We start from the raw sequence: 7,049 nt of genomic DNA, 5'->3' as shown, positions 1-7,049 counted from the left end.
GAGGTCAGTGAGATGGATGGGAGGTTCATGCTTGCCTTACAGGAGTACATAGATTAGGGTGAGGTGGAAAAACTTTACTCCCAGGTTTCAAAATTTAATTTTCTTGAAGCAGGTTAAAATACAGCTTTGCTAAGTCACATTGTAATTACATAGAAAACTAAAATTTACACATAATTCTTATGTAACTTGAAGTAATGCCTTATCAAGAAATTGTGTTTCTATTTACGTGATTAGTGAGTACTGACAGTTGTCTGTTTTAGTTATCGTTGCCTTTGAATATCTTGGCTTTCACCATGTTAGTTATACGTCTCATATTTCCAAGATGTTACAGCCCTTTATGGCTTCAAATAATACATGTTTTTCAGAAAGATAGAATGCTAAAAGTTTCCTAATTGTAGAGAGAATTCATATTTAAATTTTCTTCCCCTTTGGAGTATGAAGTTTCTAAGCACAAGGTAAATGCTAAAAGCCTTCTTTTAAAATTGTTTTACCTTATAGGTGCATGTCTAACTCAAATAGCATCTCTAACGTGATCCCCATTTGCTGCTCACTGATTCTCATGACATAACAGTGATATTTCTGAAACCAAATCATTTGGCAGTAATTTGGAAATTGTTTCTACTGAGGAAGAAGTGAAGTGGGTATGTACTAAAGAATCTAATTTCTTTGAGCACTGATTGAAGCCAAACCCAATTCCAAATCAAAGTTTTGTTTGGAATCTGTTATGAGTTATCTAGAATAGATAAATTAGATAATTATCAGAGTGACAGGGTAAATAAAGTTTTGCCAACCAAAATCTCAAAGCCTTTTGACCTTCCAATGCTAGAACTGAGAATTTCAGAGCTTCAGTCCCTTCCTAGCACCGAAAAAAGCAAATGTGGAAAGCAGATTCTAGGTTGGCATATGGACAAGGGTCTTCTATTGTTAAGAAACGTTATGGCACACCAGTTTCTGACTGTATTTGCAAGGTTAGGAACCACCACGTGTAAGGAAAAGCTGTAGTTAGTCCAGTGACTTGGTGGACTGTGGTAGATGCAATCATTGCTAGTAAGGGAGGATTGCAGACCAAGAGCAGAAGAGCTGGTCTTCCATTGCTGCACCTTCTCATTCTTGCTTTCGATTTTATAAAGTCTCCTCTGCCTCATCACCACACCCTCTCCTCCCCACATATACTCAACATTTTTACCATCTGTGCAAAGATGTGAAATCCAAATGCTTTAAGGATTAGAAAATTTCTAAAATGCTTAATAAAAGTGCTTAGCTATTTAACAGATGAATAGGGCACCTTGTGAGAAAAACATGGCTGGTATAGGACTGTCATTACATCCCTCACCATCACGATTTTGCACCTGCTCATCTGCTCAGGCAGTACTGCTGGCAGTTGGCAATGCACTTGGGTGCAATGTGAAAGACCCACAAAAGTTCCAAGCAGCTTTCTCTCTTGCTTTCCAAACATCATGGTGCCTTTTTGATTATTCTCCCACCTATTCCTATGGTTTAAATGCAACCTTATTTTTCCCATATTGCCAAATGCTTACTTCTATCAGTCTCCATTTAAATATTAAACATGAATAGATTTTACAGTGTGCATAAGTGAGAAGACATTTCAGGCTGTGCAAACAGGGTTAGACAACTGAGGGGAGTAATGTACAATCCAATGGGCCATGACTTGAGAGCAGTGTAGGAGGGTTGTTACCAACTGGTTCGTAGTGGGTCTGTTTGGATTTGAATGCCACCCTCCATCATTGTGGCTTTGTGACCTTGCCATCAAAACAGGATTTGTATTAAATTCAAAAAAACACAGTGTTGGCTACAGTTTACAGGGCTCAAGCCAAAATGAAGATGCAGGCTTCTTTGCTCAAAAAGCAGGAGAAAGTGTCATTACAGGTACTAAGAAATTTCTTTTCTTCTGCTGTTCTGAGCATGGGATACTGCTGGTGCTGGGTGACCACAGACTCTCACACTACCCAGGTACCTGAGGACCCCTCCTTGTGACTTGGTGCATTGCATATGGACTACTGGCTGCTGAGCTCTCCCCTCCTGCAAGGCACTAGCTGGAGGTAGGGAAACTGGGTCAAGCAGCTCCTCTTCTCATGATCCTTCTGTCCAACCCATGGCAGAGAGGCGATCCCCTAGGGATTGCAACCTCTTTAAAGTGACTCAGTACATGGATCAGGGGTGGTAAGAAACTCTCCCCAGCAGAGCCACCTGTTGCTCATTGGTTTGCCAGCCCAGCATGGGGACAGCTGCTACCATGCCTCCAAGACACCATGGGGCACTTGTGTCTGATCCCCACCCTCCTTATGCTAAGTCTCTTGTCAGTGGCTAGAGGGCCTCAGTGTTTGCTGTATGGGAGCTCAGAGGGGGCAGGGTTTGGTGCAGAGAAAGAGTGGGAGGCTGAATGATGTTTGAACTAAGTCTTAGACCCTGGTGCATGCATGCTGCTTTGTCCCATTGGATGGCACTTTAACACAAATTCAAATATAAAATTGGGGATTTTAAAGAAATGCATAGCATTCAACTTCAAGTGTGAGGCTCTTCCGAGGATGGATGCTGCATAATTACACTGGTCACTCACCCATGAAGCCAGCCCTGAAAAGGAATAATACATAGAACTCTTTTTGTACGATGCCAGAGGCAGTCAGGAGTCAATAAATATATGCTGTTAGCATTGTTATTAACTAGACGATCTACACAGAATAGAACATAACATGTTCCAGTTATGTGTATGGATGTGGATATGTTGGTGTCTGAATAAGCAATAACAAGAATCCTCAGTCCTAGGAGGGTTGTGACTCAATTTCCAAGAGGACTCTTGACCAATTCTAGAACTGTGTAGCCGCATGCTGACTTAAGCAACAAGTCAACTGAGGTACCAGCAATTGCTTCAGCATGACTTGGAAATGCCCGAGAGGACATACACACACACACAATTAGGTAGAGAAGTGAGTTTTTCCAAGTCAGCAGCTAAAGGCAGTTCCAGCTCAGCTCACCTTAAAAAAAAAAAAAAAAAAAACAACAACAACAACAGTGATCGGATGAAGATCTAGTAATAATGGGATTCAGCAAAGCCTTTTTTATGTCTTCTTGTTCTTGTCTGCAGCTTTCTTCTGCATTGCTAGGCAAATTGACTTTAAATTGCTAACCTCCAAAACAAACATCCGTTGGGTAAGGAATCATCTTGGTAATAAATGTCAAACTTTTGCTGGAAGTTAAGGGAGCCCAGGTGAGGTACCAGCTATGCACCAAAGCCAACTTTGAGGGTGTACTTTGAAGGAGTCAGGTTTTCCATAAGCCTGTGAAAATGAGTTTACACACTTTCTAAGCACATCTTAGACACTGTCTAAGCAATGTTCATTCTGAAAGCTTGATCTCTGCTTGGTACACACACAGATACACACAGTCACAGCTATTCTGTTTGCACAGGCTTTTTAAGTATGTGGCCCAGGAAATCTAGGATATCAAGTGACTGCCTCAGTCTGACAGAAGGATGATCTTTCACATCCAGAAATCAGGATAGGCATGAAAGAAGCTACCAAAGAAGATCCTTGAAACATCAAGAATTTCCCTTTGAAAATACATAGGAAAGGGTATCTAATGGGAGGGAAGGCCTATTGTTTCCCCCACTGAATAATTCATTAAAAAATAACTGTCCCTATAAAACACTCTTCAGAGAGTTGATCTTTTCATGGTTAAGTTCAATTAAAATTTCCCTTATGACTAAGAGGTCAAAGATATTCTAGGCGGGGCATGGTAACTCACAGCATGCAATCCCAGCACTTTGGGAGGCCGAGGCGGGTAGATCATGAGGTCAGGAGATGGAGACCATCTTGGCTAACACAGTGAAACCCCGTCTCTACTAAAAATACCAAAAAAAAAAAAAAATCAGGTGTGCTGGCACACACCTGTAGTCCCAGCTACTGGGAGGCTGAGGCAGGAGAATCGCTTGAATCAGGGAGGCGGAGGTTGCAGTGAGCTGAGTTGGTGCCTGGGTGACAGAGGAGACTCCAAAACAAACAAAAACAATAGATTCTGGTCTGCAAATGCAAAAGGTTACACACAAGTCATTCTGTAGTTTTCTGAACTGAATAACCACCATAACTATTAGTTGAGCGACACCTGCTCTATGTCAGGTACTGTCTTAAGTCCCTTATAGGAATTAATCCACAATCTCAACAAGACAAGGAAATTATTCTAGCTTTCAGTAACTCGCACCAGGTAACGTTGTAGCAAAGATGTGAGCCCTCCAGTCTTAGAGTGCACACTTAACTATGTGGCTTAAGTTTAAACCAATGATAGTAAGAGGGTTTCATTTAAAGACTCAGCCTAAAAGGAGGTAAAGTCTTCAAAGTCATTGACTGGTTCTTGGAAACTGGGACTTTAAGCAAAACATAAGGAAATCGATTTTACCATAGGTTAATTGATACAAACGAGTTAAATTCCTATAACACATTTCTGGTCACAAAAACATCACCAAACTTTGAAATAAAAACCAGAGCACTTCTAATTTTAAACTTTGAAATAAAAGGTGACTTATACATACATGTAAGATTAACAAAAAAAATTTACCTAATTATTTCAGTTTGGGGTCACATGTGGCAGGACCCTATCCTGGCAGCTCAGGGTGCAAAGTGGGAACTAACCTGGACAGACCACTACCATCCCATCTCAGGGCACACGCACACCCACAGCACACAGATGGTGATAATTTAGACACCAATTTGCCTCATGGGCTCAGCTTCAGGATGTGGATGGAAACCACAGTACTCAGAAAACTCAGACACGGGGAGAACATGCAAACTCCACACAGACAGTGGCCATAGCTGGGAATTATTTCTCATCAACATGAGGAAATTATATTGAACAAAACAGTTATTGGAGGATCTGCTGCATTTTTAAGCCCGATCACTATACTGGGGTTTTCTTAAAGTTCAGTACGTCTATATACCTGATATGTTATCCATATAATGGTCACTTGTTACAAGTTTTTTTAAAAAAGTCAACATTGTATAGAGTTGGAGCAAAAGCCTAAGGACACACAAATGTTTTCAGCAGTGGTGGCATCAAGAAGCACTTCTCATTTCAAGGGTACCATCTGATGACATTGTCTTGAAGCAAAATGGCTGGGAATCACCTGGATCATTCCAATTGTTTTATTACAAATAGACTACAGCAGAGAATGCAGAAGCTGAGAAGACAGTTAAGAAAGGACTATAATAATCTACCACAGAGATAATGCTAGTGTGGACCAAGGTGTCAAATAGAGATGGTGAGAAGTGGTTGGATTTCAGATGTAAAAGACATTAAAGCCATTCGAGTTATTTTTTGAGACAGTCTCGCTCTGTCATCCAGGCTGGAGTGCAGTGGCGTGATCTCGGCTCACTGCAAGCTCTGCCTCCCAGGTGCACGCCATTCTCCTGCTTCAGCCTCCCGAGTAGCTGGGGCTACAGGTGCCCATCATCACTCCCGGCTAATTTTTTAATATTTTTAGTAGAGACAGGGTTTCACCGTGTTAGGATAGTCTCGATCTCCTGATCTTGTGATCTGCCTGCCTCAGCCTCCCAAAGTGCTGGGATTACAGGCGTGACCCACCGCCCCCAACCCATTCGAATGACTTAGAAGATTGAAGTGGGATGTAAAACTAAAGAAATCTTGGATGACTCCCAGGTTTTTGATCTGAGCAATTAAAAAGTTGAAGTTGCCATAGATTGGAAAGGGGAAAAATCATGGAAGAGGTAGGCTTTGGGAGAGACTTAGGAGCTCAGGGTTGAGCATATTGAGTTGCCATTAGCCATCAAATCAGGGAGGTCAATTAGACTCCAGAGGTCAGAGGACAGGACTTGACTAGAAATGTAAGATACAATTTTCAGCATGTATTTAAAACAGTGAAAGGGCATCATGTCACTGAATTGAATAACGTTAGAAAAGTTCAGGTAGTGCTACTCAAAATACCAACCACTGATCAACATCAGCACCACCTGGGAACTTGCTAGCTATGCAGTTCTTGGGCACACCTACACCTACTAAATCAGAAACACCTGGAGTGAGGCCCTGCGCCTTGTTGTAACAAGCCCTTCAGGTGTTTCTTTTGCTTGCTAAATTTTGGAAACCACTGGTATAGAAATTAGGGAGATAGGAAGAATCTGATAAGGGTCAGCCAGGAAGGAAGAGGAAAACCAGAGAGTGGTGTATTAGAAACCAAGCCAGAAAAGTGTTCGAAGCAGAGGGGAGTTGATCTGCTGTGTCACATGCTCCCGAAAACTGTCCATTAAATTTACACATTGTCTACAGCCTGGAAGTCATTGGTGTCACCTGTAGGTGAACTTTGGTAGAGTTGTTGGTGGACCAAGCCTGATGAGTGGAGACGGGGTGGAGAGATGAAATTCGAGACCACAAAAATAAGACTTGTTGGCGTTTTGCCTCAAAGGTAAATAAATCAACAAAAGCTAGAGAGGTAAGAGGAGTTAAAGAAAAAAGCTTTTTTTTCCCTCCCTGCCCCTTCCCTCCCTTCCTCCCTTCCTTCATCCCTTTTTTCTTCTTCTATTTCTATTTCTCCCTCCTTCCTCCCCCACCCCCGAAGCCCTTTTAATAAAAATAAAAATAAAAAGAGCTACAACAGTGTATCTTCATGACGTTGGCGCTGAATCCAGTGCACTTCCTTCCTTTATGCTTTTCTATTTCTCCCTCCTTCCTCCCCCACCCCTGAAGCCCCTTTAAAAAAATATAAAAAGAGCTACAACAGTGTATCTTCAATGACGTTGGAGCTAATCCAGTGCACTTCCTTCCTTTATCCCTTTTTTCTTCTTCTATTTCTATTTCTCCCTCCTTCCTCCCCCACCCCCGAAGCCCCTTTAAAAAAATAAAAATAAAAAGAGCTACAACAGTGTATCTTCACGACGTTGGAGCTGATCCAGTGCAGACAGCAAAGGTGAGAGCTCAAGAGAGAAGGGAAAGCACAGGAGAGCAACATCGCTGAGCACGGCGGCTATAAATAGGAGTCGCCCGGCTCCACGGAGCATGCGTGGGCGTCTTCCACCTTAACAAGCCGG

The sequence above is a fragment of the Piliocolobus tephrosceles genome, chromosome 4, assembly GCF_002776525.5.
Source record: "Piliocolobus tephrosceles isolate RC106 chromosome 4, ASM277652v3, whole genome shotgun sequence".
Lineage (NCBI taxonomy): Eukaryota > Metazoa > Chordata > Mammalia > Primates > Cercopithecidae > Piliocolobus > Piliocolobus tephrosceles.
This window is presented reverse-complemented; position numbering follows the sequence as displayed.